Source organism: Perognathus longimembris, chromosome 1 (genome assembly GCF_023159225.1).
Source record: "Perognathus longimembris pacificus isolate PPM17 chromosome 1, ASM2315922v1, whole genome shotgun sequence".
NCBI classification, from domain to species: domain Eukaryota; kingdom Metazoa; phylum Chordata; class Mammalia; order Rodentia; family Heteromyidae; genus Perognathus; species Perognathus longimembris.
In genome coordinates, this window is record NC_063161.1 from 136,428,143 (window position 1) to 136,450,929 (window position 22,787).

The window sequence follows — 22,787 nt, forward strand, 5'->3', positions numbered from 1 at the left end:
GGGCTCTGCTGCTCCTCCGCTGTCTTCCCGGAAGTCCCTCTGATTTTCATTTTCTTACAAATAAACCATATTGGGCTATAGGTGTGGCTTAGTGGTAAAGCAATTGCCTCCCATGTACAGTGTCTTGGGATCAGTCTCCAACACCACCACCACACAGTATGTATACACACACACACACACACACAGTTAAAGCATTTTAAAGATACTGCAATTCTAATCATACAATTGTGAGCTAATAGCTAGGCAGCTTTTTACCTGTTGTGGTCATTAAATTAATGCTTTTAATTATCTTAATTTTAAAATGTTTGTTTACATATTACTTGGAGACTGAGCTTTTTTTCTTAAGAAAATAATCTAAAATTCTTGAGAAATTTAATATTTCAAATACCTTCTCAATAGCTCTCTGGATACTCATTTGGTGTTTATCTCTGTTAAGAAATTCCTTTACTAAATCACTCTTATTTTTTCTGAAGTAAATCCTATTTGAAGAAAATACATTTATTATTTTTCAATATACAAGGCCTAGAACTTCATCTTGGATAGTTTGCATATTCACGAGGAATGGAGTTCATATTTTTATGATGATGCATAATGATAGAGTTATTTAATTTTATAAACTGTATAGTGGGATTTTTCTCCTTGTCCATGTTTTATTTTCCAAAAATAATTTATATGAAGATAGAATTATCTATTCTTAGGTAAACAAATGCTCTTTACTATTTTTGGCAATAAACTAATCACATACATATACATGGACAACCTGTTTATTTCTCCACTTATTACAGTGGCATAAGTAAGTTTTCTCATTTAAGTGGACTTTCTGTTGTTTATTTCTCCTTGGCTTTTGGTGTGTTTCCTCTAGGTAATAGGCTTATTTAAATACTCATTGTGAACTCTCCTGAGTGCTCTCTCACATCCTGGGTTAAGTGTTTTCAAGTGTCATTGCTGGTATTCTGCCTTACAAAGATATCATCTGGCTTATCTATTTTTTTAATCACTTTTTCTTCAGTTCAGGAAGAGAGCATGGTCTTTTGGGCTCTCTCTATCTCTCTCTTTTTTTTTTAATAGTATATCACTCCAGAAAGTAAACTTGTAATTTTATTTGTAATAAAGTCCCTGTTTCATTGTAACTCAGGAAGACCAGTGACTCAAGAAATTATTGGAGTAAGGAAAAGATTTATTTGGAAAGTTAGCAAAGTTTCAACAGCCCATTCTTAGAAACTCTTATGACTTATGTTTTTATTAATTTCTTTTTTAGGAAGAATTTATTCTACAATGAATTAGTAGGAAATAAAAATCATCTTTTCTCTAGAGGACAGAAGGGAAAAAATGAAAATAGAACCAAAGAAAGGCTGAAAAGTAACTTTACCATAGAGGATAGGAAGGACAACTTTTACCGAGGAATAGTTCTGTATTCTGTTACATGGTATCAGTCAGAAGTATCACATACAGCAAAGCTAGTGGGAGACTAATAATGGACTGCCCAGCTGTGTGACTGCCAAACTTCAGTAGCTTTCAAAAATCCATAAAGAGCAATTGTAGGTAGACAGTCATTTCTCTTGGTAAACGCTTAGATTGTGATGAGGTTGCTTGTTTCTTCTCATGGAAATGATTCTTATTTTCATCTAATATTTTAGCAAATTATGGGGGAAAGGTCCACAGTTCCAACATTATGATTGCAAACAGAAATAACTCAAAGGACCGAATTTATGTTCATATAAGTTGTTTATTTTGTTTTTTCTTTCTCTTGTACTAGAGAATGAAACCAGTGTTTCTCGATAGGCATGCTGCCACCTGAGTTTTGCCCCTACTGCTTTTGTGCCTCTGTTTTCTGTAGAGGGCAAGATCAGTTCTCGCTAACTTTTCTAGGTTTATATTCAAATTTTAGATCCTCCAGCCTCTCCTCTGGAAGAGCTTGGTTTACAAGTATATATCTCCACATATAGTTGTCTTAAAAATTCTGTACATAATTTAAAAAACCAATCAGATATATTATAAATTCTTCTGTGACTAATATACTTTTAAGTCATTAGTCTTATTTGGTAATCCATTCTCAACAAAATATTTGAATATATTCATATTAATTAACTTGAAATTATATTCTCTTTTATCCTTTATTTTTATTTTTGATTTATTTATTGGTTGATATGGTAATAGACAATAAGGAATTGTCCCACAACTTAGAGGTTTGTGTACAGTCATTTAGGTAAACAACATTATGTTTCAGTTCTTTCCAGGCTGAATTCACTCCAGCTTCTTGATGGTGTGTGCAGAGGACATATGTACCTTCCAAAAGCACCATGAATTTCCTGGGGTTCAAGAGCTATGATTGAACTGAAAAGCTCTGGACCACATGCCCTGTCTCTTCCACCCACACTGAACAATGGATCGAGTCTATGCCCTTGGAGAATGTCCTTATGTCCAGGCTTTCATATCTAATGCTGAGAAGAGATTCCAGGAGAGAGGCACTGGACTACACAGGCAGAGCAGGAAGACCATGGAGACCCTGCTGTGTGACCACCCAGGAACCATCATGGCCTAGGCTATAGAATTGTCACTTGTTCTGGCGATGACAGAATTTGGTACAGCTCTGGACCTTCTGGCCTAGCCCAAACATCCCAATGCCTGCACCAGCTCGGCCTGAACCTGGACAAATCTCTCAGGGTTGAAGTTCCCATAGGACCAATCTTGAGGGTGGTAGCTCTCTAGAGGGGCTGGATAGAGCCCTCCACTTAATTGACCTAGTGTGGCAGTGTGGCTCAGGAGGCTGTGTAGGGTCGCCATGGAGATTCAGTTTCCATTGAAACTGAAGAAGTGGAGCTGGAAGCATAGACTCAGGGCAGGCAGGATGGCTGAGAGCTGGTCATCAGTGATGGCATAGTCCTCCAGGGCCAGGGTCTCCAGGGTGTCTGCCAGTTTCTCCAGCAGGACTTGGAGGGGCTCAGGACTGAAAGGGACCATCAACAAACTCCTCAGATGCAGGTACTTGAACTGCCTGGTACAGGGACACTGGGACAAAAACCTCATTTCGCCTTGCTTCAGGGAACATGAACTCAAACACAAGGTCTTCAAAGGCTTCAGGCTCCTGAGGATGGTGTGCAGCTGTCCATAAAGGAAGAAAACATCATGCCTACCAAGCTCCTGGAGGTGCTGCAGCTGCCCTAGATGCAGGAATACTTGCAGGAATACCAGAAGTTCTTGGGACTGGAAGTATAGTAGTTGGAACTCATCCTGGAGAAGTTAAGTATGGAAAGGTTCTTCATTTGGTTCAGGAAAGGAGTAATATTTTTCATGGTTCCTTGAAGCCAAAATTTACTCACTACCACTTCCTGGATGGAGTCCAGGCATACCACAAGCAGAGCCTCCTGGATTTTAGAGATGGAGTCTCAGAAGTTTCCTTGAGCACAGTTGGACTCATTATTTCCTCTCCCTGGCCCACTGGAGCAGATAGGCTTGGACGTCATTCTGAGTGCCATCTTTGATAATCAAGTCCATGAATATTATCAGGGGCTGCTCTCCAGTCATCACTGAACCACAACTTTGTATTGGCTTGTCATTTGGGACCTCTGGATAATAGATTTGGGCCAGGGAGGGGTAGATGTTTGGGTGCTCATTTTGCAGATCGAGCCCTTGAAGTTTCCACCGACTGGGTCACTCCTTTTTGGCCAGTAGCAGATCAATCCCATTTAGGACAGCTTTGAAGGTTTCCAGGTCTGGTGATTCTGCCAAGACCCCCAGGGGGAGGCAGGAGAAGGGCCAGGTATGCATCATGGCCTTTACCACCTCTGTGTGGCTCCCGGCATAGACCTCCATCAAGAGCAAAGGGAGCAGCAGCATCAACTCAATTGATACATGGGTTAGAGCCTGAAAGAGAGACTTCTCTGAAGAAGAAACAAGAATGGCCAACAGACACATGAAAAGATGCTCCACATTTCTGGCCATAAAAGAAATGCAAATCAAAACAACACTGAGATTCCACCTCACCCTAGTTAGAAAGGCCAAAAACAAACAAAAAACACTAACAATAACAGACACTGGCAAGCTGAGAAGGTAAACTTGTTCAACGACCAAAATTATTTATATTTTGTTACATTTATATACTGTCTCCTGTGATATAAACATTCTGATACCTGACATTCTTTTGTTTTTTTCTTATTACTTTTGATATTGAACAGTTTTTAAGAGAGAATTGTCCTTGCTACTGCCCTTTACAATGAAAGATTTCTTTTTTTAATGGAAACTGTAATTCTATTTTCAATTCATTTTTTTATTTTCTTATTTTATTGTAAAAGGGAGGTTCACATGGGTTACAGTTACAAAAGTCAGGTAATGAGTACATTTTCTTTTGAACAATGCCACTCCCTCCCTCATTCTCTCTCAGTTTTTTTTCTCCCCTCCTGTATCCCCTCCCCAAGTTGTATAGTTCATTTCTCCAATTAGCCACCAAAATTCCAGAAGTGAATCTGTGTCGCAAGTCTCAGAGCACCAGCCTTTAGCCAAAAAAGCCAATCAAGAATATAAAGCCCTGAGGTCAAGCCCCAGTAGAAACACACACAAATACACATATCCTAATATCATAGCCTACACTTAAAATTCACTTGAATTTTTTCTTTTTATGACTGCCTGTGAAGTAAATGGAGGCTATGTCCTCCATTCTGGTGTTTTGGTTGCTCATAGGTTTAAAACTGGCCAGAGGGAGATATCAGTGGACATTGTCACAGTCTCTGGGTAAGGTCCACCCTCTGGAGGGCTCCATGCAGATGCCTCCCACCTGTTTAATCTGTATCTGAGTTACCTAGGTAACCGGCAAACCTGGAGGCAGTTACCTCCTCCTTCTCTGAGGTCAGATCCAATCCACCACCTGGCCATATCTCCCACCTTTTCCTATATAATCCGGCTTAACATAGTCCCTGCTCTCTTTCCTTTTCTCTCTTACTTTCTCTTGCTGCCTTTCTCTCTTTCTTTTTCTCTCTGTTCTCTTTCTGTCTTTTTCTCTTCTTCCTTCCCCTCTGTCTCCCCACACCTCTTTCTTGTGCATGTGGGCTAGCAATTTGCTCTCCCCCCAATAAATTCCTTTCTGCCTGAACCGTGTGGCAGGTTTACTTTCTGGAGAACCTTACACCTTGATTCTGCCATGGTGTTCCCACACTGGTTTGTGGCCTTTCATGCCCCTTATGTTGACTCACTGAGTTGTGTGGCTGATGCTATAACCTGCTCCCTCCTCCTCTGACCACAAGGTTAATTATCTCTTCCCATATGTTGCTTAAGCAGTTTCCTTTGTCTCTGGGCATTGGCAGTTCACCTCCACCTTCTCTGCTGAAACAGATTTTCCTTCAAGAAGCTATACTGGAGGCCATCAAAGGCAACTCAGGATCATTTTGTCTTATACGGCTCATAGCTAGATGTCAGGTCATCTTATTGCAAGAGATAAAGATACACTTTCCAGTTCTTTAGATTCCTGAATCAAATTAGAAATCAGTTCTTGACGTCCTTACCTCTGTCCCAGACTCTATGATAAATGTATCACTTCTTTGAGATATTTTGAAACATTTTTCCTTAAGAAATCTTCTGCTTCCCTTATTCAAATAAATGTATATGCAATACCCCCATGTTTATTTGAATTAGGGAAGGGAAGGGGAACATCAAAATGGTGTGACAAAGGTCAAAGGGGAACCAATACTCATAAGACACTATGTTGTAAACTAACTACAACTTGGGGGAGATTGGGGAGGAAAGAAGGTTGGAGAAAATTGAGGGAAGAGGTAATAAGTTTGAGAAGAAATGCATTACCTTACATATGTAACTGTATCCCCTCTGTACATCACCTTGACAATAAACTTAAATTAACAAAAAAACAGAAAACAGAAAGCCTTCCCCACCCAAGCCGAAGGGAATGTTATGCTCCTTGACAGTCCTTCATGATTTTTCCTCTCAACTTCTCTCTGTATTCCAAATTTTGTTGTTAGTACTTTGTTAAAACTTGCCAAAATATAAAAAACTTTATTAATTTGTCCTGCTTTGAGAGAAGAGAAATTTATCTCACAAGTTCTGAAAGAAGTGTGTACATATTTTTAACACCAGGCTATAACTGAATAGAAAGAGACATGTCAGCATTCTCTTATATTATTATTAGAATACCTGGATAGACATGATAATTATGTCAAGAATAATACTAAAACTAGAATTAACTCACAGATTTGTAGTAATTGGCCATTACATTATGACTTGTTCCTGTGTGTGTGTGTGTGTGGCCATTATATAGCATTTTAAAGGTGATTTTTTTAAAGATTCAACTGAACTTTAGACCATCAAAAATGTGAACATTTGAAGAGTTCAGAGTTGAGAAAATATGGACATTTCAATTTTTATTACATTAGAAATAGACAATCCAGCCTGAATGATTACTCTGGTGGGATTTACTAGGGGTTTAAATGGATTATTTCCCATTAATTTTCATGTTGTGTGACATATATAGTAAATTGTAGTGACTTTATGCCACATTAAGATTAACACAGATGAGGCTGTTCACCTATCTGCCTCAGAGTGTTGAAGAAATCAATATTTGAACACACCTGTAATCCCTTGGAAATACTAGTGAGCTGAAGAGCGTAGAGAATAAAATTGTGACCATTATGCCCCTAACAGCTATTTTGCTTCTGTACCTTTGCTTGCTAACCCATGGGGAAGTGAAAAATACCAGCAGTCTTCCTATAGCTACTCTGTAACCACACTCCCCACCACACCCCTCTGTGAACTCTGTACTACCCGAATCTGGGCACTAAAAGATAATGGCCATCTGGCCTGGGACGTGATTAATTGTCCGCGCCCGAGGCCCACTCAAGGTTGGACATAACTGTCAGCTCTCAGACCCCGGCCCGGACCTGAGCACAGGAGATAGGAACCGCCTGGCTCCAGGAATGTGGCTATGTGACCACTCCTGGAGGCCCATCCCCATGCTTTGGCGGGAAGACCCAGGCCAATCCTGAGGTGACCAGTAAACTAGGGCAAATGTCAACCAATCGTGTACTTGTAACCGGGGATCTTCCTCATCTTCCCTCATCTTCCCTGTACTTGCCTATAAAATCTGTGCTGGAATTGTGCTCGGGGCCTCTCAGCATCACTGACAATGAGTGCGCAGGGGGGACCAGGTTCAAACTCGAAATAAAACGACCCTTGTGGTTTGGCTTTAACTGTGGACTCTGATGGTTGTCTTTGGGGGCCTTAAAATCTGGGCATTACAGAGCCAGTTTTGTTTTAAGGTTGTCCAGTTTTTGAGTACATTGTATTTGAAGTGTTCTTAATTTAGTATGTTTGCCCCAACACTATATGTGTGTGTGTTTGTTCATTTTTTCTCTATTTCTCTGCCTGTTTTGTCCTTTAAGAATGAAATGTTAAACATTCCCATAGCTATTGCATGTCAGCTATTTTGTTTATGTGTTCTAAAGGCATTTTGCTTTATGCTTGGCAAAGAAATGTTTCTTAGATTCACAATTCTTAGAATTTTGCACTAAATTTTATCATTCTCCTAGAAGCTATGGGACTCTAAGGGGATACACTTGAAACTTATTAGGAGAAATACATGTAAATTAGAGCTCTAGAACTTGGAACTGGTATAATACATGCATGGTATTTGCATTCCTTAATTGAGGAATGCAGAGTGTATTTTAAGTTGCACTTTGGAAGTTGTTAGCATTATTTGGAGTGATCAATTCAGAATATTTCATCTTCTTAAATTACATTTGAAGCTTTGTAGAAATTGAAACCTGTATTATTTAAGTTCAAACTTAAAAAACAACAACTATCAAATGTTTGGAAGTTTCTTACAAGATTTAAATTACCTTAATTTTCAGTTTTAAATTTTGATGAAAACATACTTTTATAATCAAATAATGTTAAAAATATAACCAAAATAAAATAAGAAGAACAGGCAGGTTCCTATCACTTATCTCTCAAGCTAGTCCATCAGAGGCAATCTCTTTAAAAATTTAGATTCACTTCCATACCTTAATATGTTGTATGTATTATTTCATGATTTTTTAAGTGTATATAGTTAACTTAGCCATATGTAGTTGATACTAAGAACTAGGCTTCATAATAAATCACATATTTAGGAAAGAAACTTTATTAACTATATAGTCATGGTTAAATTTGTGTTTGGTATTTACATTGTTTTGACTTTGTAACTATTATCTTGAATATTCTATGTGTGTACAAGTATGTTTATTACCCATTTGTTTTAAATAACATCTTCTAGAAAATGGTATTCTGAATTGTTATATCAATGTACCAGAGATACTATCTGATTTATAGAAAGACTATCAGTTAAAACAGAACTTTATTCACGTCCAGGAGAAAAAGAGAAAGAAGGATATGGCTTGAAGTTTAAGATCTACAGGGAAGTGCAAAAGATTTATAGGATATAAAGAGAAGCAAGAATATTCACATAGTGAGGATATTCTTAGGAGAGGCTCACAAAGGCTCAATAGTTATGTGCATATGATCATATACAATGATGCTTCTTGTAATGAATTCCAGGAAATGGAAACAAGAATGTTTTTTGTTATTTTTGTGTCTTTTCCCCTCCTTTGTTGCTGTTTGTGCTTTCTCTATCTTTTGTTTGTATGTAAGTTTGTCAGCTTTGGGGAGGGTAAGGGGGACACAGAAATTGTGGGGCAATGGGTGAACAAATGCAACAGTGCTATTCACTAGACAGTACATTGAAAATGAACAACACAACTTGTATATGTGTGTGTATTGTGGGTATTGAGGGAGAAAAAAAAACAGAGAAAATGAAGAAAGAAGTGACAGTGTTCAAAAAAAATATAAGTATTACCTGGCTTACATAACAGTAGCCCCTCCGTACATCAGCTTTACAATAACAATGAAAAAAAAAGCTCTTAAATAAAAATAAACGACCTATAGGTAGAAGAGATAACGGAGAAGAGACTGATACAGGAAAGAATAGGAAAAGAAATGGTCTGTCTGTTTTGATAAAAGTTTACTAGTGAGATGGGAAAAATCATATCTTTTGCATAAACGAGGAACCCTTACAATCAGCAGGAGAATTAGTGAAAACATATGATACAGTATTTAGTTTCAGCATTTAACCTTTCCAATGTTAATTTTTTATCACATTCTTACTTAAGATGGAAATAGAATGCACATAAACACAAACATACACATTAATATACATCCTCAATAAAATAAAACTTAGTTGTAAAATGAAGAGGCCAATAGAGATTTCAACAAGTTTGATAATAAATAACAAAAATGGAGGATATGCTTTATTAATAGCATAACATAATAATAATAGCATAACAAATTATTTGTTACTTTATCAATTTGTTTTGCTTTCTCTTCCTTTTGTGATTCATTTCCTCATTTCTTTTGCTATTTGTAATTTGCTATTTAAAATTTCTTCTTAACAGTTTCAATTATGCTGAAGACAGAACAGTTTTACTTTTTTTTTTTTTTTTTTTGGTCAGTCCTGGGCCTTGAACTCAGGGCCTGAGTACTGTTGCTGGTCGCTGGCTTCTTTTTTGCTCAAGGCTAGCACTTTGCCACTTGAGCTACAGCGCCACTCTGGCCATTTTCTATATATGTGGTGCTGAGGAATTGAATAATGGGCTTCATGTATACGAGGCATGCACTCTTGCCACTAGGCCATATCCCCAGCCCGACTGAACAGTTTTGCTTTGCAAAGGTGTGTGTACATCAAGATGGGTAACACTGGGAACAGTGGAAGTTGTTCTGTCTAATTAATTAAAAAGAATTTAAACTGCTGGAGAGAGGAGGGCCTGAGTAAGAGAGGGTAGAAGTCAGTGGAGTGAGGTTGGAGAAAGGAGAAAGGACAGATAATAAGCCTCAAATGCAAAGACTTGCAAAACAGTTTGATAAAAGAAGAGTTACAAGGTTGGGATTTTTTTTTCAAAAAGCTTCTGAAAGAGTATACTGTTTAGTCACTCTTCCTGGCACAGTACGTTTTTTATTAATAAGAAGCTACACTTCTTGTGATTTTTCAGGGACTAGGGAGAAATATTTGAGTTCTTTGTACTATGTGACCAGGGAAAACTTGGATGTGTTATTTCACTGGTCAGGTAATAACTAGGCAGAAATTTCCTAAAGTGACTTATCCAGTAAGGGTGAAACCCATAGATAAGAGCTGCTATGTATTTCCATGAGTCTTCAGAACCCTGACCATTCACAACTCTGCCATAGATTTCACTTATTAATTCTGCTGGATCAAGGTCAGCTACAGATTAGGAGTCAAGGCCTGCTGAGTTTTTTCTTGGGTGTGCACAAGCCCTGTATATGAAGCTTTTCCCCGATACAAAAATCTCAGAAGATACCACCCGTTTGGAGATGGGGCTTTCAAGGGAACTCCAAAACTCTTTTCTCCTTTGTGTGCCTCCTATATTGCTCTCTGCTTCAGCTTCTTTGGTTGTCATGTTAGAGCATTTCAAAGGCTCCCATGGAGCTAGAGAGAGGTTGTGAATAGTGGTACTAGAAAACTCACTCTTCTCACCAAGAGTCAGATGTTTTCATCAATGAAACAATCATGTCTTGGATTATTGGGAGTCTTGGTCCATTTCCAGAGTTCTGCAATTTTTGGCAAGGTTTTCCTGGTATTAGTCTTTTTAAAGGCAATAGGAATGGAAGAGTCCTTATTCTATTATTATTTAAAAGTACTTTAGGTACTATTTAATTAATATTCAATTCTGTCTGATAAATTAGCATTCTAAGTTCATTCACATTTATGTAGGTTTTTGAGTGGTAGAAAATGCAAGTGTGCATTGACAAATGATTATTAAATATAACATTAGTACATATTATTATTCTAGCAGAAAACTACTTAACTATTTTAATGGGTATTTAGTATAAATTTCAGTCTGATGTGCACTTTCCAAATTAGCTACGATGATAGATGTTCATAATTTTATTTGCAAAATATTCCCATTAAAATAATTAAAAAGTATTTTAGAGCTATAATATCTGCATTGTAATCAAGAATATGTAAATAACCAAATCATCCTTCACATAGAAGGTACAAATTGAAACTTTCCATAGTTTTTTATCTTAGTTAAAGGTTTATGAAAACAGTGCAAAAGATATTAAAAACTAAAATAAAATCTTATGAAGGATTTGTTTGTTTTTCTGTGGGTTGCAAAGGTCTAACAATCTTTTTTTCCTCAAGTGCTAACATCCCATTAGGGAAGACAAAATGAGGCAATATAACTTTCTTCTTGGCAGCATTTGCATATATACCTATAACACCTTCAGGAACAGGGTCAACACTGATAAAAGTAGCCATAATAGAACTATGCCATAATTTCTATGGTACATTTACTTTCAATTTATCATCTGTTATTTTTTGGGGGGACTGAAATTCGTTCAAGTTTAGGAAATGTTGTGTTAAATGCAAGGTTGACTATATATCTGTTTTCCACCTGCTTTTTCCTTTCTGTAGGGCCCATGGAAACACATACGTGGGTATATAAACATCCCCTAGAATTGCTTTGACTTTTACCATAGCTCATGGGCTGGGCAGTTGGCAGTCAGCATTTAATAAATTTGGAACACATCAGCTCCATCTGCTTGACTTTCAAGACAGAGCCCTCTTTTGCTGTGAACACATCCACTGAGTAGACAAACTCCAAATGCTTTGCTTTTGCTCTACAAATCCCATAGCCCATGAATCACTGTCCTTCTATAACAACCTATTTTATGTCCCACTACCACAGATATCTGTGTTAAAAGTCTTTGAGCTTTTTTTTCCTGCTTAAATTTATTTACAACACTCTCTTATTTTCATTTACAAAGAAAGCTCTTTGACATGCTATTTCACAGACATCTTAAATCCCCAAGAGAATGAAGACCTATCTTAAAGACCATGCCTTAGAGAGATCCAGAGCAATGTCTTAAGACACACTGCTAAATGTTCACCATTGGAAGACAGATCTCTTGAGTGGTGTTTGTGTGTGTGTGCACACGTGTGAGTTTAGTGTGTGTGTTGTGTCCTCTCTGCTGTAACAGGGATTCTTCAGCCTTGTGGGCAACACTCTTTAAACACTCCATCATGAGTCCCTATACTAAAGAGGTTTTTCAAAAGAATTCAACATATATAATTGTTAGGAGAGAGCAAGGTTCATAAAGCAGTGATTCACACGGTCTTTCCAAGCATCTGCATTTACTTATTCCTCACTCTGTGGCCTTTCTGCTCTGCATTACACTTCAGTACAATAGCCAACTGCCTTTGCATATTCACAAGACAATGTTCCTATCCATTAGAAAAATATATACTCTATGCAAGAAACATATTCATTTCAACACACTGACAACCCTTACCAGTCAAGTATATACTGCCGTGCTTAGTACCTGGTGTTTGCACAACACCCCTCCACCCACACCCCCACACCCAGTTTAATTTCTTATCCTCTACAATGTTTTTGTACATTGATTGTAAAAATGTAGTTTTCCTTGAGAAGACTGTGATAAAACAGGGGATTGGAATTAACACATTAAAACCTACATGCCAGGTCATAATTCAATTAAGTCATCTGTCAAAAAGCAACCTAAATATTAAGGTGGTTGATGTTCTCAGTAAGTGGATAATTCTGATAGTGTTTTAGATTGTTGGAGATAAATTAGTGGTCAGCCCCCAGTGGTTAATGCCTGTATTCCTAGCTACTCAGAAGGCTGTGATCTGAGGATCACAATGTGAAGCCAATCTAGGCAGCAAAGTCCATAAGACCCTTATCCCTAATTAACATGTTAAAGGCTGAAAGTAAAGGGGTGGCTCAAGTGGTAGAGTGCAGGCACTTGAAAAACCCAAATGAGAATACTAGGTCCTAGTTCAAGCTGCAGAACCAGCATAAAACAATAAAAATACAAATTTTAAGAAGTAAATTTGTGATTTAACAAGCTACTTCTTCTGTACCTGCAAGAGAACACTACGTCTTAAGTTTTTACTTCTCAATCCTACAACAGATAATTAGTTTACCATAGGAAAAAAAAATCCTTTCTTTATAGAAAAAATTCCAGGACTACTTCCATTAATAAAATTTCAGGAAGTAAAAATTCTTTCATTTTAGAATTTCTTCTAAGAGTTAATGGTTGATATCCTACCCAATGAAAAATAAATTTAAAGCCACAATTAGAACTTTACTGTAAATGCTATATAACAGATTTCGTTGGGCCTTTTAGATGCCAGATACTTGTGTGTATTAACTCCTTGAATGCTCCCAAGAACCATGTGAAATGAATGTATCTATTATGTCCACATGTCCAGTTTAGGAGACTTGGGCATAAAGGGATTATTCAACTGAATTAAAAAGATTGTTACCAGAGTAATCATGTTGCCATTAAGGGTGCAGAGCCTCCCTATTTAGATTATACTTAAAACAATAAAATATTTAGAGACAGTAGGAGAGGGTGAAATAAGTACAAATATGAGCAAATTACTTTATGTATGAAAATATAATATTTGAATGTATGAAAATATAATAATGAAGTCTATTAAGATTGTTTGGAAAGGGGAAAAGAGGATTAGAAAGAATAACAGGAGAGATGGTTTGATCAAAGTATAAAGAAACATCACAATAAACTGCTATCTAACTAATATATGCTCATGAAAGAGAGTAATATACAAAAAAAGGAAGAGCAGGATACAAGTAGAAAAGATATTTTTAAGAGTGAAACTGAATTTGATTTTCAAACTATAGAATTACTGTTCTACTTGTTCTTACTGTTAGTGGATCTGATTCCAGGTCCTTTTATTTATGAAGGATTCACCAGAAATTCCATACTTTTGAGCATGAAGCAATAGACCTCAGATTAAAAAGAACAATGTACCTATGATATATCAGGAATATAAAAATTTGGAATATGTGTGTGTGTGTGTGTGTGTGTGTGTGTGCTCGTGATTGGGTGTGAACTCAGTACCTCCCATTCTTGCTTGGCTTTTATTTAAAATTTTTATTTTTATTATAAAGATTGTGTCTCAAGGGGTTAAAGTTACATAAGTCAGGTAAAGACTACATTTTATTTTTGACAATGTCACCCCTTCTCTTTCTCTCGTCAATTTTTCCCCCCTGTCCCCACCCACAAGTTGTAGAGTTCATTTTCCACATAGTGGCAAGTGAGTACCACTGTTGCATTTCTTTCCACCCTTTTGCTTGACTTTTTAACTTTTTTGGCTTGGCTTTTTTACTCACAGCTTTCACTCTACTACTTGCTTCACACCCCAAGTTCAGCTATTTGCTGGTTAATTGGAGATGAGAATCCATTTGAGTCTAGAGCCCAAGATCTCATCCTTCTGGGTAGCTGCCATTTAGGTGTGAAACACTGCTGCCTAGCTAAAGAATTTGGTACCTTAAATCATTAAGATTCAAAATAAGAATCTGATCATTGAATTACCACTTTTTTATTCCCTCCTCCCCCATTAGAATACCACACTAAGAGTCCAAGGCTTTTTTTTAAAGATGAGGCACAAGGTCTACATTCTCAGGATGATAGCTTACCTATTTTTCTTAATTTAAGAGGCTGTCTAACTGGGAAAAGTATAACTGATTGGCCTTCAGTCCATTTTAAAGCCAAATACAAGCTCATCAAATATGTACTCATAGAAACATGTCATTGATTTCAGAAAGTCTGTAGTTTAAACTCATTACTAATATGTCCTTGAGATTGCTGAGCTAACATAAATGAGTTCTTACCTTAATGTTTTAATTCTGTAATTAAATAACAAATACCGTTCGCACTCCTACCAAGCTACCAAGTCTTGTGTGAGCTCTTGAATCTCAGCCAGGAGTATGGGAAGTAACACTAGCTATAATTTTAATAACTGTTAAAAATTGTATCTAATAGCTTTGAAGATAGAAATCAAACTGGAAAAGTCAAGGAAGATGCCTGGAATGTGGAAGAAGTTCTCAAACATCAGGTGAATGAAAACACGGACAAATTATTCAGTGAATTTATAGGCGCAGAAAGGCCAACTCATTGACTGACTAAGTAAGAGTCATCCTGAAAAGCTCTTTTTACTCATAAAGTAATGGAAAATTTTCATAGCCTGCACCTCATCATTTTGAATTCTGTTGGCAGAGTTATGGGTCTTTTAACCCCAAATAATCCACTTTTAATATTCTTGTAATTTATGACACACATCTTTAAAGCAGTTCCTACTTTTATTAGTATGGGGAGAACTGAATTATGTTTAGAAAATATTTAAATTACATCACAATCATAATTCTTCCGTTGGAATCTTTCTTCTGTAGTCTATATATTGGGCTGCTTTTAAGATATATTATTTTTGTGAAAGTAGTGCCTGCATCTTCACAGAAGCCATTTTTTTGTAGTTAAATCCCTTGGTCATCTCATAGTGTTTCTACTCAAGTGCCAAAGAAATGAGAATATGTTTTAATTTGGGGTTTCTTGTTAAAAGCTTTCTTTTTTGGACACATTGGTTTGTGTTGAGATTCAGTTGGGTCAGTGTTGGGTCAGTAGAAATTGCTCCTGTGGATATTGGCTAACATGAGCTTATCCATAAACAGAGAACAGTTTTCTTTTTCTTTTTTGTTGGATTAATTTTTATTGTCAAACTGATATACAGAGCAGTTACAGTTCCATACATTAGGCATTGGATACATTTCTTGTACTGTTTGTTACCGCCTCCCTCATTCCATCCTCCCCCCTCCCCCTTTTCCTTTCCCCCCATGAGTTAGTTGTTCAGTAGATTTACACTAAACAGTTTTGCAAGTATTGCTTTTGTAATCGTTTGTCTTTTTTACCCTGTGTGTCTCGATTTTGGTATTCCCTTTCAGTTTCCTAGTTCTAATACCTGTATACACGGTTTCCAATGTACTCAGATAAGATACAGAGATAGTGCAGGTACACCACAGGAAGGGGTTACAAGAGGATCATCAACAATAGAAGCTATGGTTTCACATCGCATGTTGAAAGTAATTACAACAGTGATGTAACAGTCATTTCCATAACATGGAGTTCATTTCACTTAGCATCATCTTTTGTGTTCATAAGGGTATAGCTATTGGGCTCTTGTGATCCTCTGCTGTGACTAGCCCAGGGCAAAGGACATAGCTCGCAAGATAAACAGACAGCCCACAGATTGGGAGAAGATCTTTACTGGCCATACAATGGACAAAGGCCTCATATCTAAAATATATGCAGAACTAAAAAAATTAAATTCCTCCAAAACAAAACCACAAAGAACCAATAGCTACCTCAAAAAGTGGGCTAAAGACTTAAAAAGAGACTTCTCTCATGAGGAAATGAGAATGGCCAAGAGACATATGAAAAAGTGCTCTACATCACTGGCCATAAAAGAAATGCAAATCAAAACAACATTGAGATTTCATCTCACCCCAGTAAGAATGCCCTATATCAAGAAAACTAACAATGACAAATGTTGGAGGGGATGTGGCCAAAAGGGAACCCTACTTCATTGTTGGTGGGAATGTAAACTAGTTCAGCCACTCTGGAAAGCAGTATGGAGATTCCTCAGAAGGATAAGCATAGAGCTCCCCTGTGACCCAGCAGCCCCACTTTTGGGCATCTACCCAAAAGACCACAAACAAGAACACACTAAAGCCACCAGCACAACAATGTTCATCGCAGCACAATTTGTCATAGCCAGAATTTGGAACCAACCCAGATGCCCCTTGGTAGATAAATGGATCAGAAAAATGTGGTAAAATGGAATTTTATGCCTCTATTAGAAAGAACGACATTGCCACATTCGTAAGGAAATGGAAGGACTTGGAAAAAATTATACTAAGTGAAGTGTGCCAGACCTAAAGAAAAATGGATTCTATGGTCTCCCTCATAGGGAATAATTAGGACAGGTTTAGGCTAGTCACGGCAGAGAACAGTTTTCTTAAGCGTTGTTTTAAAATGGATATTGGTATTCTTTTCTTTTGAAGAGGGTATTTCTGAAATTCAGAAAATAATTTGTAAAAAATATTTGTCAAAAACATCTCTAAATAACAAAAATATAGGTTTCAGTTTTCTGTGCTACCAAATATATTAGAAGGGCCTAAACATATCATGCTACTTGTTTTGTAGTAACAAAATAACTTAATCTATCACAAAGGAAAAAATATCTGGGTGCAAAACGATGTATTGTAGGACATCTAATTGTCATATTTTAATCCTATATACACCAAAAGAGGAAAATTTGAGCCCAAGGAAATATTTAAATAGAATATCATATAACCAAACAAAATGTGCATATATTAAAATACACATATTTCAAAAATATATTGTTATATAGAAATATTACACAATGATCTTACTGGAATTACTAAATTGGACCTAATAATCTATCTTTTCAAGCAGAAACATAGAGATAGAATTGTGATTAAACATAATTTTCCATACATATAGTATGTAAGCTATATAATTGCTTAGTCATTGTTGAATCCTTTTATTTTTTGTTTTATTTTTATTTTTAAGTAGCTCTGCGAAGTGGTTGCCATTGAACAAAGTAGTATATGATTGCAAAAAATGTTGATCAGTGTTACTCCTATCATTCTCTCCCATCCTTCACAACCCTTTTCCCTTCCCTCTAATTTCTCAACTCTAGACAGTGCATTGAATTTTATGGCGACATTACCCTCCAGGTCCTTTCTTCTTATAGTTTTTTTTTTTATGTTGAATTTCACCAGAAAAAAAATACAATTATATTTAACTGATTTACAGAAAACATTGCTTACGCCTCAACCCTTTGTATTATTTTCAAATCTTCCTTCATGTATTTGTGGATTTAGAGACAGCATATTTTGTCTCCTCTAGTTGTAAAGTTTTGTGGCTAGTTTCATGACACTCTGATGCAGTAAAGTGTGCTTAACTAGGGAAATTATCAGGTTTAGGAAAAATAAAAAGAATAGTCTTCAAGTGCTCAGCAAAGAAGAAATCTGCCATATGCATTTATGGAACAATGTGGAAAACTTTTCTAGTTAGGACACAAAAGCATGGCTTTGATTTAAAGCTCTTGGTTCTGGCAAAAATTAAGTTCATTAAACTTAGCACAGTGTGTTAAATACAGATTTGCTCATTACTGAGCATCAACTCAATCATTGATGAGAGCTGTGTGAAAGGCCCATCATTATAACATTAAATGTCATTTTATTACCAGGCAGTAACTGCCTGATTAAAATCTTAAATGGATGGGGATCATTGAGAAGCCATATTGAAAGTATCTTCCAGTTGATTATTAAGTAAAGTCAGCAGTAAAGGGAAATATTAATGAGCAGGACTACTTCCTTTGCCTCTGTGTTTTTCATGTGTCTTTCCTCTCCATTTGCACTGACATACCCCTAATTCAAGACTTAATCATCTCTCTTTGATATTGCAATAACTCTCTTAAATTTTGACCTTTCTGCTGACATACTCCAACTCCCTTCAAATGAATAATAAATAAACCAACTAGGAAAACCTTCCCAGGAGTTGGAGGTGTGGCTCAGGTGATAGAGTGCTGGACAATCAATGAGCGGAAGTGTCAGATACCCAATTCCTGTCTCAGTGGTGGTTTGGAGGTGGGGGAGGGGATAACTTCCTCTTAATCTAATGTTTTAGATCATGTCATATATTGCTTATGTTTTGATAGACTTGTTTGTAGTAATAAGATTCACTGTATCCTAATACAAAGTATCCTTTACTATATTATTTATTTTTCTATCTTTAAATCCTGTAGCTTTTTTTTTTTTTTTTGCCAAAAGGTAATTCTTTTGGCCTGCAATCCATTACTTACTTTCCACCTTATTGTGACACACTTTCTTTTGCTTACAACAGGACTCTGCATTATAACATGAAGATCGCTCAGCCTTTTTCTCTCTCCTTTATTTTGTCAGTTGTGTCGTTTGTCTCAGAATCAGGAGCTTGCTGCTCCTTCATGTGCCAGCTGGCCATTGCAGCCCCAAGTTCATGTGTCTCTGATTGTACCTCAGCACTTGATATTGGGCCTCATGTTCTCACTTGGCCTTTTTGCTCATGACTGGCACTTTGTCAAGTGAGCCATGCTTCCCATTTGGCATTTTCATGTTTAATTGAAGATGGAGTCTCAGGGACTTTTTAGTTTTTTCACTTTTAATTTTTATTATTTATGTCTTTTTTAATGTGGTACTGAGGAATGGAGCTCAGGGCCTCATGCATGCTAGGACAGCACTCTACGACTGTGCCACATTCCTACCCCCTTCTTCTGAACTTTTTTTAATCCAGGATGGCTTTGAACTGTGATCTTCAAATTCAGACTCCTGAGTAGCTAGGATTATAGTTGTGAGCCACTAGCACCCAACTTTGTACCAAGTTCTGAGTTCCCACAGATTATTACCTCTAATCGCTGCTTGATTCTGGTAGGATGCCTATCATTCCATAGGAACACTTCACTGGACATGGGGCAGAAAAACACTGCATTTCTTAGTAAACAACAGTGCTCATGGGAGAAGACACAGGATAAGGAGGTAGCTGGTGAATTTCACAGCAGGAGCTGGAAAACTTCAGAGGATGGACCATTGTGGCCTGAGGTAAGTAGAGGTGAGAAAAAGCTACATATTTGAATGGAATCTTAAAGGTACCCTGGGTGTTGTTTTGCCAAGCATAGGAAACTGCGTGAGCAAAGCACACAGGCTTGAGAAAGCAGTGATTGACTATCAGCCAGACCCCTTGTGGCCCTTAACAAAACGTATTCAGCTGGGTTTGGTGGCTCATGCCTCAATCCTAGCTACTTAGTGGCAGCAGAGATTGAGAAGATCATGGTAAGAAGGTAACCCCTGTTTTTTTTTAAATAAAAAATTAAATATTAACTTTTAATTTTGAATACTCATTCAAATTACTTTAGTCCTATTATAATATATTATTCTTGAAATATTGTATAACTGCATATTGCTTGAAATACTATAGTGGAAACCTTACTTGCAGAATAAAGGTAGATAAAATGGTTAAGTGATACACAAATGTACAATAAAAATAAATGAACAATATCATAAAATTTGTACAATTGATTACTGCATAAGAAATTCAATTTAAAACTACTTACTAAAGGGCACTAGGCAAACTTTGTGAATATAAAAATAATATTATTTCTCTAGCAAAAATGTGGCATGTAGTATTAAGGGATTTTTGAGAAAACAATTTGGAAATATGCTTTAAAAGCATTCAAAGAACCCATATAATTTCATTCAGGCAATGCATTTCTTTTTTATTTTCAGAAATTAGTAGAGATTTATTTAAAAAGTAGCCATTACTTTTCTAAACAAATAAATACCTTAAAATGTTATTTTTTTTTTAAAAATCCTATGGAGACATTTACCTCTTGTTTAGAAAAATGTAGTATTTCAAAAATGATATAGTAAGTAGTACATATAAGTTATGTTCTCCATGATATTTTTACACTTAAAAATTTGACAAAATTATAAACAAAACGTGGATAGGGAAAAGGATGTAAATTCTTATTATTTATATTAGCTGACAAACAATAATTCCCAGCTGATAGAAGGTAAAACTCTGAAGATGCTAAAAGTACATAAACAAAGATTACAATTTCTAAGGCAAGCACAATAATAATAAATAGCAGTAATTATTATGCTAATAAGGGACAAATATTCTTACAGTTAAAATTGATCCCAAATGTAAACCCGAATTGCTTGTCTCCCAAGGACTAAGCATGGTGCACTAATGTGTTCTCCATTCTCCTGTGTGTTTTCAAGCTCTTTATAGCTACTAAATGCTATTTAAAAGTATTATTTGTAATTATTCTGTTGCTTGAAGTCACCTATTTCATTCTTGATTATTTATTTTTGTGATAGATATCAAACTCAGGGGCTACTCTGTAAGAACTTTACAACATGGATATGTCCTTATTTCTAATTTTATGAGTTGATATCACTGTACTAACTCAAATATTTTAAACTGCACCATATAAGATACTTTCAAATCTTAGCATTTTCAATGATCATCCTACTGATTTTTTTTCATACTTTTCATTAGTGTACATATTGTTCATTGAATGGGTAGGGAATGATAATTTGAATGGAAAACAAGAACAAAGACTTGAAAGCTGGGGTGATACTGGTATTCTGCAAGAATTACTATTCAAAGAGAATGTCAGAAATTACAACTTTAAGAGCTCTATGTGAACAAACAGGTGGGATGTGAGTTTATTTTTAAGAATGTGAAAGTTAAGGTAAAGTTGGTTAATAGTAACATTTTCTGGTAATCATTGTTAGACATATGCATATGTAACAGGAAGGAATACTTGGGTTAAATTTAATTTACTATTGTAAATACCTTTGTAAATACTATTGTCAATACTTGTTAAATTCAATTTACTATTACAATCAATGTAATTGCTTAGATGATTTTGGCCAATGGCCTACTGAATGATGAAATTATATTCTAGGCAGAAAATAATATGGCTAATTTACATGTCTGTTTCTAGCTAGAACATGATTAATCACCTGGCTTTTCTAATTTCCATGTTATCATTGCCTCGAAAGTTTAGTTTCATGATAGGGCACAGAGGAAAAAGGTATGATTTTTTTTTAAATTCCACAATATATCTTTACTCTAAAGATTCACCCACTTTAGATAAAATATTAGTCTTACATATCTAGTTTAGGATTAAGAGGCACTTATATACATATGGCATTTATTTATTTAAAAAATTAATATTTATTATTCTGAAATCATTGACTAAAACTGTCACAAGTTGAGTCTTCATTTATGGTTTACCTAATGAATTAATGAATGGCGAGTGAGTGAACAGAGATAACAAGTTCTGTTTTAGAAATGTGAATGTTGAACCCATCTTTGTTGTCAGGTTGTACCATATATGTAGGCACTGTCCTATACTTGTACCATGCAGGTACAATAACATCAACTATGTGAATGATGCCCTTGAAGATATGCAGCTCATCAGCCTATGTCTTTCTGGTGGAAAAGATAGGTTTGGTAGTCTGAAAGGAGTGGGTCAACCAAAGATTCCAGTCATGTATGCTATACTTAAATAGAGTGACAAAATATGCAACTTGAATTTGTCACATGGTAGCATAATAGTAGATAAATGGCCTTGCTTTATTTATGTGTCCTAATAATTATATGCTAAAAATTTGAACTTTATTCCTTGTCCTCTTGGGATGTCTCAAAGTAAAATATAGTACATATACAATTTTATTATTTAATTTGTATAAATCAGGATGATGAGAGATGAACAGTGAGAAAAGGCATGGGCATGAGGCATCAATCCCATTTAGAAAGATACATTTAAAATTTCACCTGAAAGATAATGAAGATCTGGGTTAGAGCAAGTAGAAGTGCAAATAGATCATGACCTCGAGAAATCCATTGTTGAAAGAAACCTGGTGTGAAATATTAAAGACAAGAGACTGCCTTGGTTGGGAGGGACTGAGAGCACTGTGATGTTGGGAACTGTACTGAGATAAAAAGATAAATTCTGAGCTTACAGAAGGCTATGTAGGGAATTCTGTGCTGTGAACTTTGAGCTTGATAAGCCTAGATGGATGTAGATGTCAAAAGCTGAAAGCCAGTATCTAGAGAAAAAGAGATGAGAGTGGTTCAGATAACGAGTTTGATGCCTCCAGTGTGAATCATTTATGAAGTCATAACCCCACACAACAAAGTAAATATTTCACATAAAGTGATATCATGCACTCAGCCATCCTGTATTTCCTACATGTAATTTTATATGATCTATTTTTACCTTAAATTTTAACTAGTTTAATCTTACAATTAAATGTTGAACTTAAATGCTATAT